Source organism: Chanodichthys erythropterus, chromosome 15 (genome assembly GCF_024489055.1).
Source record: "Chanodichthys erythropterus isolate Z2021 chromosome 15, ASM2448905v1, whole genome shotgun sequence".
Classification (NCBI taxonomy): Eukaryota; Metazoa; Chordata; class Actinopteri; order Cypriniformes; family Xenocyprididae; genus Chanodichthys; species Chanodichthys erythropterus.
In genome coordinates, this window is record NC_090235.1 from 6,841,082 (window position 1) to 6,859,035 (window position 17,954).

The following is a 17,954-nucleotide window of genomic DNA, read 5'->3' on the forward strand; positions in this document are numbered from 1 at the left end:
ACCTGAAAAATAACACAAAAGTTAAATTAGAAATTTTCAGAATTACAGTTTCAAAACTGAACACGCCTGAAGGCAACAAAATTTAGGCTACATATTGTAATTTATTTGTAGATGTTAGCCAGCATGCATGCTAGTTAATCTAATTAGCATACCCATTTCATTTCCATTTTGTGCATACAGTGGAAAATGGCATACTTAAATTTAAATTATTTTAATTCATGAATGCTAGAATATAGTTCTAGTCATTGTCTTTTTCAAAATACATTTAGTGCACTTTTCGGTGAATTAAAAGCATGCAGTAATGTATTTGAAATTAAAACAACATTACAGAAGCTTACATTTATTTTAAAGAAAATAAGGTCAAATTAAATAAGCAGTTAACTCAAGCAAAAACATTCCACAGTGTCAGTGTTGCCAGTTATTATGTTCTAAAAAGGCTATTTCAAAATACTGCATAAACATCATGAGCTAATACACAGTGATTAACTTACCTTTATTGTTTTTTTGTTTTTTTCGTTTTTGCTTCTTTGTGTCGCTTCCTGCCTTGTGCCCCCTCAGAAAATGTCTTATAAAATTCTCCTTTTAGCATTTAAAGCTGCAGTCCGCAACTTTTTTTGGTTAAAAATTATCCAAAATCAATTTTTGAGCAAGTACATAACCAGCCAGGATACAGAAATTGAAATCTACAGGTAACGCTAATACACACTAAATACACAGTCACGCAGGGCTGATGTTGTTAACATTAACAATTTGAGAACAATATAACAGTAATAATAATTTGCACAGTTTGGCATGATCCGAGCTATGCAATCGTTAGATTTAATCATCATTAGCAGCGCGATTTATTGTAGGCCTAATGCTTTTTTCCTCAGTTGGTCAGAACAAAAGTGGCAGAAATGTTACTTACTTGTTCAGATGATATTTTCCAGTGAAAATTCTTATTTTGGTCATACTTTTAAGACGTAGAATCTGTGATTCTGAAGTTCAGTATCCACACCGTTGCAGTGACTGACAGCAAACATTAGATTCATCCGCGCTGACAAGTTGTGCCAACGCACAACGCACGTACAGATAACTGTTCCGCATATGACTGCAATTGCAGGTTTCAAACAAGAGATGGCGACAAAGAGGAAAAATCGCGGACTGCAGCTTTAAAAAACTGAAAAGTGCACTAAATGTATTTTGAAAAAGATAATGACTAGGACTATATTCTAGCATTCATGAATTAAAATAATTTAAATTTAAGTATGGCATTTTCCATTTATACTTACGGAAAAAAAAACGAAACTGGCGCCACATTCGTTCCGTAAGTTATTTAGGGAAATGGCGTAGGACATACAAGCGTTTTGAAGAATGGGGAAACGGAAAGTATGTTCAATGTGATATTTTGTTTATAAAGCATAAACGGTTGTATTTTTTTTCGAAAATGACATATCGTTTCGCTAGATAAGACCCTTATTCCTTGTCTGGTATCGTTTAAAGCTCTTTGAAGCTGCACTGAAACTGCAATTTGGACCTTCAACCATTTGGGGTCTATTGAAGTCCACTATAAAGAGAATAATCCTGGAATGTTTTCATCAAAAACCTTAATTTCTTTTCAACTGACGAAAGAAAGACATGAACATCTTGGATGACATGGGGGTGAGTAAATTATCAGGAAAAGTTTATTTAAAAGTGGACTAATCCTTTAATGACACTTTCAAAATTAAATGGCTGATAGAGTTTATGAAGAATAGATAAAATCATTGGACCTTATTTCCTAATTATATATTTAATACTCTTGGAGGCATAGACTTTTTGTTGAAATGAATTTTTTCTGTCGACAAAGTTCCTGTTAAATTGGCTGGTTTTCACAGACAAGCCTTGCTAGCATGGAAATTAGTATACAAGCACAATTTCTTACCCCATAATTATTTCATATGGAATAACGAAGATATACTATTCAAAAACAAATCATTATTCTATTATACTTGGTTCAATGAAGGTATTATGTTAGTGAGACGGTTGCTTAATTCCCATGGGTATTTGTTGTCGTATACTGAATTTCTCCAAAAATTTCAATTTCCAGTTAAACCAAGAGAGTTTGCTTTTGTTCTTGACGCGATCCCAAAGAGCGTTACTTTACTTTTAAAGAACTCTAGTTCAGTGGAAATCAACATGGATAATCTTTGTCAGAATGTTTTCATTGATAATGTTGATGTTCTAAAACATTCAATGTAGCAACAAGGTTATAATAAATGCTCTTTGTTCTGTGTCTTTTCCTGCTGCACAATTTTTCTGGTCTTCTTTATTTGGGTAATATCTCTTGGGTTAAAGCATGGAAACTTTCATATAAGTTCTGTATCAATAACAAAATTAAGGAAGTGTCTTATAAAATACTTCATAGAATTTATCCTGCTAAGCATGTTTTGGAAAGATTTAAGCTCAATATTTCCTATACCTGTGAATTTTGTGGACAAGAAAAACAAACTATTTTGAATCTGTTTTTTCACTGTATTTACACAAGATTATTTTGGAAAGATTTGAATTCTATATTAATAGAAAACTTGATTGTATGATAGAAATTTGTGTATTTGATGTACTTTTTTACATCATTTTTTAAATTTTATTAGGAAAATACCATATACATAAGAAGTGGGCTCAGTGTAAACCAAACAAAAAAGCACTGAAAACATGTAATGCTCTGAAAGCACTGAAATTTATGTAATATTTCCTTTTTTTTCTTTCTTTTTTTTTTTTTCCTTCTTTTTCCCTGGCAGCTAATGTTCATATGATAATGTAAATATGTAATACCTCTTATTATTGTGGCATTGAATAAAAAAAAGTGAGTATCTTTGTTTAAAACATTCCCAAAGACAAATTTCTCATATAACAATATTTGTTAAACAGTATGTTACTGTTGTGAATGGAGACTCAGGCAGGGGGTCCAAGTGCAGCGTTTTATTAAATGTAAGCGTGGTTGTACAGGCAGGGTAAATCAGGAGCAAACAGGTACAGCAGAGGGTAAACAGTAGTGATGTGACGTTTGACACCAAGGCTTCGAAGCTTGTATCAAAAAAACGAAACATCTCACAGTGAAGCACTGTATCGGAGCTTGATTCGTTTTGCCATAACCACGTGATCGGTGACGTCCGAAGCTTCGTTTTCGCACACAACCACGTGACTGCTTCGTATTCTGATTCACATAACATGAACCCTTGCGCAGATGTGAAGAGTCATTTGCTTTTTAGCAAAAGAATATGCCATAATACGAATAAAAATTTACATGTGTTCAGTTTGTATTTATTCCCAGTTCATACTTCATTCTATGACAATCATTTATTTTGATAATATATGCCAAAGCTTGCCTATTTCTCCCCCCAAATTTTATTCAGACTCATTTATTCATATTGTGTAAGTGAAATGACACGTGAAAGACTTTTTTATGTATAATAATAATTTACATTGTTTTATACGCTTTTCATAGCACAAACTGATTTATTACATGAAACAGTCCAAAAATAGCTGGGTCGTCTGGGACACAAAGGCAGTTTTTCCACCTTTTGACCACAAGATGTCGTTAGTGTGCACTGTGTTGAAAAACTTCGAGTAATGAACCTTTTTACGATACACTTGAGGGGAAAGCCTCGGTGCTTCACAAAGCTTCATTTCGCCATCACTAGTAAACAGAATCATAATCCAGGTACAGGCAGAGGTCGGGACTGGCAGATATCACTAACAGGTCGGTAAACAAAGCAAGGGTCAGGACAGGCAGCAACGGGTCAATAAACAGGGAACAGGCAGGAACGGTAACAGCAAATCAGGCAGACAGTAAACACAGGGGAACGCTCGGAATTGCAACAACAGTTAACAATACTTCGCGGTGAGGTGGTCTGTGTGGAAGTCCTTTATAGTCCTGGTAATGAGCTGCAGATGGGTGTGGTGATCAGTGTGGTGTGCTAGGCTGTATGTGGCGACAGGTGATTGGTGTGGAGTGATAATGTGACTGGCAGGGAGGATTGTGGGAAGTGTAGTTTGACAGGAGCAGACGGTGATCATGACAGTTACGGTTTCACATATATTAAATGTTACCTGTACTCTACACATATACAACATATGCAGAGGACTGAGTGCTAAGCGCTAAGGAAATGTAAATTCAATACATTAACATAGGGTATTTAAAATATCACACACTCTAACCACAGTATTTATTTATATTTATATTTATATTTATCTATAGTCAATGAATGCACCCAAATAAAATTACAAAAAAATGGTATAAATAAGTAGTGGTTTTGTGTTTTCACAGAACTAGAATAGAATCAGAAACAAATACATATTTATTGTTTGCAAAAGTATCTTAATGAAGCTGCAGGGGGGAACATAGGACAAATAAACTAAATATTTATTAACACAAGTTATGTCAGATTAAATCAAACAAATAATAGAAAATATACTATCCAAACTGTAAAATATTAGCATACTAACCAAACATATTTTGAATTAGAAGTCCTCTGATTTTGCTCCTGCAGGATGCATTCTGCCTTGATCTGCGTTCAAAGGATCATCATCATCAGAACCAGCATGACCCCCCTCTTCCTCATCAAGAAGCTAGACATTTTCCCTGACTGCAATGTTGTGGAGAATTGCAGTAACCACAAAATACAGAGCAGCTTTTGGAGGGGTTTCGCTTCAGGCCACCACTGGACTTGCTGATGTCCTTCCATGGGCCTGATTAAATCCTTCCTCTGCAATGGTGGCTGGATGCTGCACAGGTGTCAAGAGGTATGGGTGAAGAGGATATCCACTCTCTCTCAGCAGCCAGCTATCACCAACGCCACCCTCTTCAGCAATCTGGCAAATTGCAGAATTGTCCCATACGAAAGAGTCATGTGTGCTTCCAGGCCATTTTGCCACAATGTCAGTGGACATCCCCTGGTGATCACACACTACTTGAACATTAATGGCTGGATAGCCCTTCCTGCAAATGTACAAGGGCTCATTTACCACAGGGCTTGACACTGGGATAAGGGTGCCATCAATGATGCCAATCACTCTGGGGATTTTGGCAGCACTATAGAACTGTTGACTGGCCAGCTGGATTTCTTCAGGAGTTTTGGGGAAAATCAGGATGTTGTTCATCAGCTGTAACAGCAAAGGTGTTACTGCTGACTGAAGACTTGCTGAGCCCCAGGCCATCCCCTACCACCTCCATAAAACCTATGATAGCTATAAGGACCTTAGCTAATAATCATTCTAAATTACACATGATCTTTCTTTGATTTGTTATAGTAATATGGTATAGAGTGTTTTGTGTCATGTTTGGCTTGTATTTTCATTGATGACAATGTTGGGAATTGAGAAAATCTTCAGTTACATGATGGTTTTAGTGTATGTTATTGTGGCTCACCCCTGCAAAATAAAAGTTTGAATTCTATTCAATACATATGTTTATGTACAACACCAAAAGCGCTTTACAATCATATTGGGGTCTCTCCTCAACACCACCAGTGTGCAGCATCCACTTGGATGATGTCATGGCTGCCACGGTTTAACGGTGCTAGTGCGCTCAACATACACCAGCTGTCGGTGGAGAGGAGAGAGTGATCAAGCCAATTCAGTAGACGGGGATTATTAGGAGGCCATGATTGGTAAGGGCCAATGGAATTAATCTGACCAGGACACCAGTGTTACTCCCTACTCTTTATGAGACTACTCCCTACTCTTTAACATCTCATCTGAAGGAAGGTGCTTATGACAGTATAGTGTCCCCGTCAATATACTGGGGCATTAGTACCCACACAGACTACAGGGTGAGCACCCCCTGCTGGTCTCACTAACACCTCTTCCAGCAGCAACCTGGTTTTCCCAGGTCTCCCATCTAGGTACAGACCAATCAGGCACCCCCTGTTTAGCTTCAGTCTTGGGCTACAGGATGATATGTCTGTTTATGAAAACATGCACATGCTCACTGAGAACTGATGTACCCGTTTTCTGCAAGCTGCTCTTTCCATACTCCACATATTTCTTCAGCCACTCAATGCACACGGTGCTGAAGTAATGTTTTCTGCCCTCAAGATAAGCTCTGTTATTATTCCACTTGTTCTGAGTGCTGAGTCCTTGCGGTACTGGGGAAATCCATCTAATCTCCTTCAAATCCAGAGACAGTAAGTCCTCTCCATCATAACCTTCCTGGGGGAACGCATCCGTTTCTCCAGTCTGATCATCCCATTCACAGCCGTACATTTCCTGGAAAGTGTGCACATCTGAGGAACAGAGACAATGAATGTATATTCTATAACAAATCAATTCATACATTCAGAATAAAATAAAATGCTAGAACTAGAAAAAAGAGAGGCTTCTCTTTTTTCTACAGTCTGAAAAAAAAGAGAGAATATGAGCCATCACTCCTTTCAGCAGAACAGATTCAGTTGTTTTATAGCAGCCAATATAGAATTATTCCTCATTGTATTTGCTAATATAAAGTGGCAGACAAAAACAAATATACAAGAACACATTTGTACTGAGGCTCTGTAGAAGAGTGTGTGCACCACAAGCTCAGTTAGCACATCTTTACTAATCAGTATCATCCCTATCACTATCAGAGCCATCATCTCATGTAGCTCTTTCCTCTGTTTCCTTGCAGACATACAGGAACATCTTCCAGTCAATGACTGGAAGATAATAAAGTGCTGATTTTTGCAGAGTGCCATCACCTTGAAGCAATGTATGGAAACCTGTCCAGCTTGGGATTGTACATCTTTCAGCATCTATGGACTTTAAAAAAAACATATGCCAGTTCAGTTTGTGCAGCAGACATGGTGTTTAATTTGTATGTGTCTACCTGTAATGGAACACTTTCATGATGAAACAAGTTCTGTGGTCCTTGTCTTTTAGACTGATGGTACTGTTCGATAGGAATGCAAGGGGGTGCACTGAATGAGGTAACTCCCTTCTGTAGTGGTTGTCTGTTTGTTGTTGACACAGGTTGAACTACAGAACTTTGTAGTTCCACGACCTGATAATGTCTCCTCCCCAAAGTCAATATTGTCCCACACAAGTATTGTAGGAACCTTCTTTGAGAACCCCTTTGGTATTTTGTCTCTGCCCTCTACTAGTTGAAGTTGGGCAAGGCTACTGTCTAGACTGACAACTGTGTCCAGGGGCGTAAATTTCATCGGACAGTAGGGGGGGACAATAAACATAAAATTTCTCAAGAGCAATTTTTGAAGGGGACACAAATAATACAGCCAAAATTTTACTTATAAAAGGATATATGCAGGGGTTAAATTGGGCCGGGGCCGTCCGGGGCTGAGCCCCGGCACATAGGCTTATCAGGGCTAGACATTAACGCTTAATTTTTTGAAGGGGCAAGAGAAAGAGAGCTTTACTTGTCCTGATTAAAACATCAATAACAAAAATAGTTAGGGAATCACCAAAACGCAAGCATGATTCTATTACATTTAGTGTAAGTGGCGATTGATAATGGATAATATAAATATTTAATAATAAATATTTTATTAATGAATGATTCAGCATTTTGAACGAATCGGTTGAGTCAAAGATTCAGTAATAGCCTATTCCAAAACACCTGCCTCATTCTTGAATGAATCAGCCGTTTGAACAAATCGTTTGAATGAATGACTAGGACAGTCTCTTGCCACCACCTACTGCCGGTTCAGTTTCATGTTTAAATTTTCCCAACATTTCTTATTTGTATATTCAAAAATATATAAAATATAATTTGATTCATAACAGTCCTGCTTTATTTTTTTTATTGAATTTATTGATCAAATGTAAAAGAAAAAATGAAATAAAAGATGAAGCTTGTAATAAGATAAGGGGAAAAAATGCCCTTGGGGTAAATATCACAAATATGCAGATATAAATATGCAAAAGCTGACGGAACACTGTTGAGAATATAGCTTCAGAATAAATTATATTTACACCAAAAAAAATCCAATTTTTTCCAGACAACTTTTTTGGTCAGACAAGTGACCAATTTACTTGTCCAAAGGACAATACCCTGTATTTTGTATTGATATGCTCTCCTTTAGGCCTACAGAAAGACTTTGTTATCAGATGTAGCTTTGCACACTGCCAGCATCTAGAATGATTTTGATCTGCATTTTAGTGTTCATAGCAGAGGGCTCTGTCGACTTATTTTTAGTTTGTCAATTGATAAGATTTTGTAGGCTTTGCATACGCATGTGCACTCCTCGAAAGCCTGAAACCACAGAGCCCCCCCACATAAGAAATCCCAATTTAACCCCTGGATATATGTAATGTTACACAGAAGAAAACCTTACTACTATTATTAGTGTAGCATGTAGACTGCCATTATGCTCAATGTTTCTCTTTGGTTCAATAAAAAAACTGACTAAATTGACCAAAATATTCAAAATCATTTATTTATTGGAATATTTTTGAAGTTGTTTACAACCAAGTCACCAAAATACGATGAATACACTTTGAGCAAAACCCAACACACAACAGTAAATCTACTAGCCTTATTACAGTTCACATATTCTTATCACACTGTTAATTGTTGTTGGTGTGGGTGACATAGTATCCAACAAGCTATTGTAAACAAGCTACCAAACGCTAGGTAACATTATAATGGCTAAAATAGCGGACTCACGGGGAAAAAAATCATGTTATCATCTTGCTTTTTTTGTTATGACTAATTACTCAGCGTCGTCAGCATTAAAGCAAAAATAACCACTTCATCCGATGTTTTTGAATAAAATAGCCTTAACAGCCTACTTACTAGAGCTCCTCTCAACTACTGTCTGTCTTCTCTCCCGCCGGCGCCGCCCGATTTCTACACGCACGAGTGTGACGTGCGCGGTGGACCAAACCACTGTGAGGCAAGGGAGGGGTCACTCAAAATGTTTCTAAACTTAAAACGCCTGTTTGCGTTTGTATTGCTTTACTTCTTACACAATTATTTTAAGGATATATCATTTATTTACAATACTTAGAGTGGTTTTTAATTATATTTTTTGGGGGGGACAGCACTCAGATAGGGGGGGTCATGTCCCCCCCGTCCCCCCCGTCCCCCCCGTCCCCCCCGTCCCCCCCGCGATTTACGCCCCTGACTGTGTCCCATGATGCACAATGTCCTAGTCTATTTAGAAGTGACACAATTTGTGATGAACCTGTTAAATGGCGAACGGTTAGACCAAGACACAATGATTTGGGTGTCTGCCTCCGGCCCTTAGATGCGAGATACACAATGTCTTGACAAATAGATATCACTTTTAGGTTAAAATCATCTGTAATATCAACATAATGGGCCAGTGTTGGTTCCTCAGTTGCACCAATAATCCAGGAAATCAAAGAGCGGCACAACAGATTTTGCTTCTGTTGGGGAGACTTAAAAGGACTGTATTTGAGTTCTATTGCTGGATCTAATGTGCCCACTGAGCAAATTACGTCCAGAAGACGTCTTTTTCAGGTCTTGTCTCAGGTTGAAAAGACGTCCACTGAGGGGCCAGAATGAAAGTTTTTATGACGTCTTTTTTGGACGTCTTCTGGACATCCGATATAGACGAACACGCAGAATCACCAAAGGAGAAAAATCACAATTTTTAAGCCACCATCGTGGAGATGAGGGTTTGCTTTAGTTGGGCTCTTGACCCTTGCTTTATTAATATTAGAGTTTGTTTGGGCTGTTAACTCAGTCATAACAGCCAGACAAGTAAAGAGAAATGATCAGGTGTTGGTTATGTTTTCACATAATCATTATTAGACCTGAATCACTGAACTCATTTAGTGCCTGATCTCTGAGTTAGAGTTACATTATTGATTACAACGTCACGGTGATTCTACAGCACAAGATCAGCTTGATCAATATAATCTGAAGGATTTCACAAACAGTTGTTCTGAGCAAAAAAAAAAAAAAAAAATTCTCTTAGGCACACACAGACATCAAGAATCAGCCTGTGAATCTCAACGACGGTGACAAGCAACATATTCTGATCAACAGATCAACTCTGAACATTAGAAAACAAGCTACTAAAAAGTCACATAAACAGAACAAAATAAAATATGAGAATAAAGGAAATTACTAAGACAATTAAGCTCATAATTTATTCATGCAGCAATGCATGATGGGAGCCATGGATGAATTTTGATTGGTTGCTCCCAGAATGCACTGCAACATGCTTTTTGATGGTCACCACTGTTGAGATTCACAGGATGATTCTTGATGTCTGTGTGTGCCTAAAATAAAAGATTTTTTTTTTGTTCAACACACCTTTTCTGAAATCATGTGAATCGTATTGATGAAGCTGATCTTCTGCTGTAGAATCACAGTTCTGCTGTAATCAATAATGTAAATTCAGGTCAAACAATGATTATGTGAAAACATAACCAACACCTGATCATTTCTTTTTGCTTGTCTGGCTGTATGACTGAGTTAACTGCCCAAACGAACTCTAATGTTAATAAGGCAAGGGTCAAGAGCCCAACTAAAGCAAACACTCATCTCCACGATGGTGGCTTAAAAATTGTGATTTTTCTCCTTTGGTGATTCTGCGTGTTGGTCTATGTCGGATGTCCAGAAGACGTCTAAAAAAGACGTCATAAAAACTTTCATTCTGGCCCCTCAGTGGACGTCTTTTCAACCTGAGACAAGACCTGAAAAAGACGTCTTCTGGACGTAATTTGCTCAGTGGGTGGTGTGGCAATCGCTCCCGGGTGTCGGTCAGAACACAGGAACCAGACCATTAACTGAATAGAGGGTGTTTAATAAACTGTTGCAGTAGGCATGGGCATACAGTCTTTCAATATGTATACACACTAAAAACTCCTGGGTCAAAAATAACCCATAATGGGTTATTTTTGACCCAAATCCTGGGTTAAAAAGGGACCAACTAATTTCTGGGTTATTTCAACCCAGAAAAATGGGTTATTCTTTTTGACCCAACTTCTGGGTTAAATACCTAACCCAAATTTTGGGTTAAAATAACCCAAAATTGTAGTTAATATAACCCAACTTCTGGGTCAAAAGAACAACCCCAATATCTGGGTTGAAATAACCCAGAAATTAGTAGGTCCCTTTTTAATCAAAGGTCAAAGGTCAAAAATAACCTAACTTGGGTTACTATGCCAGTATGCCTCATTTCAGAAAATAAAACTTCAGGCACTTACACACTTCAAGCACTTTTACATTTTTATTGCATTAAATTAAATTAAATTCTACATAAACTCTACACACTTGGACCTATTTATTTTAGGTCACACTGTAATAACATCAGACATTAGAAAAAATAGAAAAATAAACAACTCATTCTCTTTTGACAACATTCAATAACTGGATTGAACTTGAGGGACAAGAGTTTTGATAGTGTCCTCATCTAAGAGAAGAAATGCCTCCTCATCTCTGTCTTCACCTGAAAGACAGAAAACAAGACAACATGAGTATTGTTAATAAGTCGAGACAATTGTGAACCACTCACCAGACACTCTTTGATTATCAAGCTAACAAATAATCACTTTTAAGGGAATGATGTTGTTGTTGTTTTTTTTTTTTGTTAAAAAAAAAAAAAACGTGGCCCAATTTGCTAGTTAACTAATGTGGTTCTTTTGCAGCATTACCCATTTTGTGTGAATGACAGTCTATACTGTACATCTTTTCTTTCATTAACAAGTGTAATAATGACATTAATGCAAAGGTGAATATCTGGCCCATTATTATGCATAACAGCTTAAAGACAAGGCACAAGTATCTTTTAACTATAAGGGTTATTATAGAGATGCATTCCCCACTGTCGAAGAAGTTGTGACTGTCACAAAATCTTGCACTGACACATTTAAGCCATATTAAAGAAAAATATTTAGGTATAGAGAGATGATATGAGGGCAGTTAAAGGGATAGTTCACCCAAAAATGAAAATTTGATGTTTATCTGCTTACCCCCAGTGCATCCAAGATGTAGGTGACTTTGTTTCTTCAGTAGAACACAAATTATGATTTTTAACTCCAACCATTGTCGTCTGTCCGTCTTATAATGCAAATGAATGGTAACACAATTTATAAGAGTCAATTTATAAGCATATTTTTTGACTTTTATAAATTGTGTTACCATTCACTCGCATTATAAGACTGACAGACGGCAACGGTTGGAGTTAAAAATCATCATTTGTGTTCGACTGAAGAAACAAAGTCACCTACATCTTGGATGCCCTGGGTGTAAGCAGATAAACATCAAATTTTCATTTTTGGGTGAACTATCCCTTAAAAGAGTAAAACGCTCACCTCTAAAATTCTCTATCAGCTCAGACATCCGCCACTCAGTTAGCTTATCAGCAACAAAGCTGTCCATTTAAAATGACCTGGAGAAAACAATAGAGGTTAGCAACAATTTGAAGACTTGACACGCTTCTTTAACTCTCACTACTTAAGCCCGTAGAGCACTGTATAATATGATAAGCACAGCGCAGCTGGTTAACATAACTATTGTGTAGCCTCGTCGCTCTAGCCACGGCTAAAGGGGGTCGCACACCGGAAGAGATGCGTATTTAAAATTCAAACACATTGTTCTCTATGAGTGTACACACACCGGCGGCGCCCAGCAACGGTTCAGGACCTTGTTCAAAATCCTGCAGCGCCACAGCGCGCCATGTACATAGATTTATATTAAATTTACACTTATTTGTCTCAAATCGTCGTTAATGTATATACTGACTTCACCATGTGCTGCAATATAAAGTTAATTTTACATTAATTTACAGTAATCAGCTGCATGAATAAAAATTGCTTATGTTATTGGATTTTCAGGTGATATTCTCAATTCATTCAGTTAACGGACGCTCTGAGGTAAAGTGTTCAGACTGCAGACTCAGCAACGTATTTAATTAACGTTATACAGTACAATCATAACATAGTACTGACATTATCTTAATTCCACAATGTCCTAAAACATAACAATATTGCTGGCCATAAACTGAGAAAGTACACGATACCTCGAGTTGTCCTAGACGCGGCGCAGCGCGGCGCTTCTCGTCCGGTGTTCGACCTCCTTAACGCGGCATGAAGTCGCCACTAGCTGCACTGTACTTATCGTATTATTACGTTACGTCAAATTTGGCTGGGTGGTTAATAACACTTTCTTATTTAGTTTGACAAACTTAAAACACATATTTATTTTGACTTTACACGGACTTTAAACTAGTTAGATGTTGTCGCGATATCCGCAGGCGGCTAAGTACATGCTCACCACAGAATTACCACGGTAAGCCATGGTCATTTTTTCAACAAATGGTGCTAAACTAGCAATGGGGACAGAAAAGTTTACGTTACATTGACACTGAAAATACTTGCTTACCTTGAATACGCGACGAAGTTGCACCGAAGAAGCCCAGGCCAAAACGGATCGAGTGCGTTCAAGTTCAAGTGACGGTTGTTTCAAACGACTGTTGTGAGAAAATTCCAGAACAACAGCGGGGGGCGGGGGGAGGGGCGTTAACCCAGAACATGGGTTACTCTTTGAAAAATAACCCAGAAACCTAAACAACCCAGGAATTGGGTCAAAATATTAGCCCTATAACCCAGAAAATGGTTACTCTCTGAAAAAATAACCCATAATTTTAACCCAACACAAATAACCCAGAAAATGGGTTAAAGAAATAACCCAGGAGTTTTTAGAGTGTACGTATATACATGCGTGTGGTTCTGAAACAAACAAATAACAATTATGAATAACAGCATTATTAAATAAATATCCAGATACATTCATTCTGACAACTGAACAGATGAAATTCACACTATTAACACAGTCGGAAGCATACAAACTGCCGCTAGGGGGTGTCACGTGTACATAAACGTGACTGGCAATAATACACGTGCAACAGATTATACTGAATATAACTGCTCAAAACTTCCAAGTGCCAAACAATATATATATAATCCCCATATAATATAGCATTAGAGGCATAACATGTAAATAGTACACCGAGATTAATGAAGATAAACAAGGGGATTGCCACAGTAACTCTGTACCTGATGGATGAGGGAGCCTGTCGATCAGCTTTTCTGCAGACAGTGTCTCAACAAAAACCAGCTCAGTGATGTTGCGCTTGTTGGGCGAGTGAAATATCAGCTGGGGGAAATCACGGATCAACCTCCTCTTCAATTTATCCTGCCTGAAACAAAGATACAGGGAAAGATGATCACAATGGTATAAAGATATATTTACACTGAAAACAACTGAGTTAAAATACAGCGTGTATCAGCTTCAACACTTTGTAAAATATGATTATGATTGTCATTTTTATAATTCCATTTTTATAAGAAAATAAAAAAATGTTGCATAAACATTCTTTCCAAAGCTACATATTTAAAAAAAAAAAAAAAAAAAAAAAAGAAAACTTGTGGTATTTAAATTACCTGTAGTTTGAAGCATCAAGATCTTCATGTTTTTTCACAAGATTTAAAAAGATCCTTCTTAGCTGCATCATGGTCAGCACCTGTTGGTTTACAATTATTCTATGGCGGATGATCCTCTCACAGAAGATCTTGTAGCTAGCATCGAAGGTTGGCTCCTTTCTGAAAAGAAAACAGAAAAGACATATTACTTTGTGCCATAACTATTTCACAATGGCTTCCATTTTAAATATCAAATATAATAATAATTGGTAATAAAACATTACATGTTCATTCACCCTTCACAAACCACTACACATTTCATCATATTGAATTATTGTGCCAAGAGTTGTGCAGTCAAAACTGTGTTTACAGACAAATATAGACTATGTATAGACGGTCAATGTGGCTTTGAAATGTACTACAGTTTTTTAATTATCATTTGATAATGCAATATAACAACTCACTGTTCCTCTGAGGTCCCAGTAACTGTTGCAGTAGACTTTGTCAAGAACCTGGTGTACTGTCTGTAACAGGACTTGTGGTATTGCACCTCCAGAGACACGCAGTCTTTATCTTGAATATGCACAAGAATGCTAGTGTCTTCCTTCATCTCAGCAGCTTTCAGCAACTGGCCTGTTAATAAATAGTATTATATGTCTTGAAACGATATTGTAAATAAAAACCATTAGGCCCTATATAAAAACTGTTAAACAATATTGAGTGTTCTGGCTGTATGCAAAACAATGAAAATCTGTAAACATTAAATAAATTATGTAGGCCTAATTGTAATTTAAATTTACACCATCCAGCACAGCATAAAACTTAAAAGTTAAAACGCGTGTGTGTGTTTGTGTTTACTCACCTACAGACAACGTTTCTGCCTGTGAAAGATGGTCCTTCTGGCGTTTGCATGCCACAGTAATGTACTTGTCCGTTTTCTTACAAATTATGCACAAGGCAGGAAGCACAGGACCTGCACAAACTACTGGCAGGCCCGTCCTGGACCTAAGTTTCTTTTTAGGACATTCCCCACTGAGCAAATTACGTCCAGAAGACGTCTTTTTCAGGTCTTGTCTCAGGTTGAAAAGACGTCCACTGAGGGGCCAGAATGAAAGTTTTTATGACGTCTTTTTTAGACGTCTTCTGAACATCCGATATAGACGAACAAGCAGAATCACCAAAGGAGAAAAATCACAATTTTTAAGCCACCATCGTGGAGATGAGTGTTTGCTTTATTAGTATTAGAGTTTGTTTGGGCTGTTTTAACTGAGTCATAACAGCCAGACAAGCAAAGAGAAATGATCAGGTGTTGGTTATGTTTTCACATAATCATTATTTGACCTGAATCACTGAACTCATTTAGAGCTCTATCTCTGAGTTAGATTTACATTATTGATTACAGCAGAACTGTGATTCAGCACAAGATCAGCTTTATCAATACGATTCACATGATTTCAGAAAAGGCGTGTTGAACAAAAAAAAAAATCTTTATTTTAGGCACACACAGACTTCAAGAATCATCCTGTGAATCTCAACAGTGGTGACCATCAAAAAGCATGTTGCAGTGCATTCTGGGAGCAACCAATCAAAATTCATCCATGGCTCCCATCATGCATTGCTGCATGAATAAATTATGAGCTTAATTGTCTTAGTAATTTCCTTTATTCTCATATTTTATTTTGTTCCGTTTATGCGACTTTTTAGTAGCTTGTTTTCTAATGTTCAGAGTTGATCTGTTGATCAGAATATGTTGCTTGTCACCGTCATTGAGATTCACAGGCTGCTTCTTGATGTCTGTGTGTGCCTAAGAGAAAGATTTTTTTTTGCTTTGTTTGTGAAATCCTTTATATTATATTGATGAAGCTGATCTTCTGCTGTAGAATCACAGTTCTGCTGTAATCAATAATGTAAATCTAACTCAGAGATTGGGCTCTAGATGAGTTCAGTGATTCAGGTCTAATAATGATTATGTGAAACATAACCAACACCTGATCATTTCTCTTTACTTGTCTGGCTGTTATGACTGAGTTAACTACCCAAACAAACTCTAATATTAATAAGGCAAGGGTCAAGAGCCCAACTAAAGCAAACACTCATCTCCATGATGGTGGCTTAAAAATTGTGATTTTTCTCCTTTGGTGATTCTGTGTGTTCGTCTATATCGGATGTCCAGAAGACGTCCAAAAAAGACGTCATAAAAACTTTCATTCTGGCCCCTCAGTGGACGTCTTTTCAACCTGAGACAAGACCTGAAAAAGACGTCTTCTGGACGTAATTTGCTCAGTGGGTGCCACCAGCGCCACTGGCAGTGGCGATTACGCGAGGAAGGAACTATTGCCGACTTTAAACACTAATAAAAAATAAACTTCATGATTATACATGGAGAACTTTTATTTTCTCGCTCAAAACCAATAGATCTTATTGGAATGAAAATAATTTAGTGCCCCCACCCCATGGGAACGGGATGAAACGAAAAACGGCTTCACCTTACGGCCTACTTTGCTCTACACTGCACTGCACTTACGCATTGGCTAGAGTAGACCAACCTTTTTTATTAGTGTTTGAGAGTAAGAAACATCAATTATGATATGGTTAATTTTAGTAAGATTTTATGTCAGCTATACTTAATATAATAGCTGGAATGAAACTGAAGTTGCGATAGTCTTTTATTCCCTATTGTGATGTATATCTGAGTGAAACAGCTTCTCAAACAAGAAAAAATGTAGGGCGGGACTTGAATCTGTTCATCTGGGAATTGATTGGATGGTTGTGGTTTGCTATTGGTCAATCTCATGTGAGTGGCAGGTTGTCCCGCCCTCATGCCAGTAAACATATTCATAGAAAAGATGTCACTGCAAGAGGGTGGGGAAGCTATTCTGATTAAAGATTGTGAGGGCATGTGAAGAAGCATAAGTACTATTGTATTATATGGGAATGTTGTGTGTATTTTTAAGTGTGTTTTCATGATGAAGACACCTGTTGAGTGGTTGAACTGTTTTTTTTGCGACTTAGATGTTGTTTCTGAATGCCTGATGAGTTCCAGCTGCAAGCTGTGTTTGTGTGACCCAGTAATCTGCTTCTTCTTTCCGTCTCATCTCTGTCTTTGGCTCAACTTTCATTTTGTTGCTGTCAAAGTACATAAACTGCCCTTCATCGACCAGACCAACAATAGTGAACTCTGGGAAGTCAATGTCTCCAGACACAGCAGTAAAGAAGTATTTCAGTATTTTTTTAAATAAATATATTTAAAAATCTTCAAATATATTTAGATTTTATAAAAATACGTTTATAATTTATATAAATACATTAAGAATTATAAATATTTTAAAAATGTTTTGTCCATGAAAGTAATGAGATCCAAAGCAAAAAGAACCTTCTTTCTTTCCACTGTAGAAGAAAGTCTGTGTGGACTCTGCAGCTACTATACATGGTTTTAGTGCATAGTTCTGAAATATCAAATCATACAGTTTACTTACTTATAGTACTCACATGTACTCACCTGGACAAACGAGACAAACGAGACAAACTCCGAGGAGCAGAAGAGCTACAGTCCGCATGTTTGGACTTTGAAATCATCTTCTTCAGGATTGAGTGTGAAATAT

The 17,954-nt window shown here is 37.3% G+C and overlaps 1 protein-coding gene, 1 long non-coding RNA gene and 1 pseudogene across 2 annotated transcripts in view; 1 reads left to right on the forward strand and 2 right to left on the reverse strand.

Moving 5' to 3' along the window:
• The window catches only part of LOC137037660 (tapasin-like), a 37,323-nt gene that overhangs the window by 15,645 nt on the left and 3,724 nt on the right, over positions 1 to 17,954 (forward strand). The window lies entirely within an intron of this gene.
• On the reverse strand, positions 5,083 to 17,582 carry LOC137037400 (H-2 class I histocompatibility antigen, K-K alpha chain-like; annotated as a pseudogene).
• Positions 11,056 to 13,421, reverse strand: LOC137037662 (uncharacterized). Its single transcript, XR_010897307.1, has 3 exons — positions 13,313 to 13,421; positions 12,244 to 12,320; positions 11,056 to 11,378 (listed from the first exon to the last, which is right to left on the reverse strand). It is a non-coding gene; the product is annotated as an uncharacterized lncRNA (long non-coding RNA).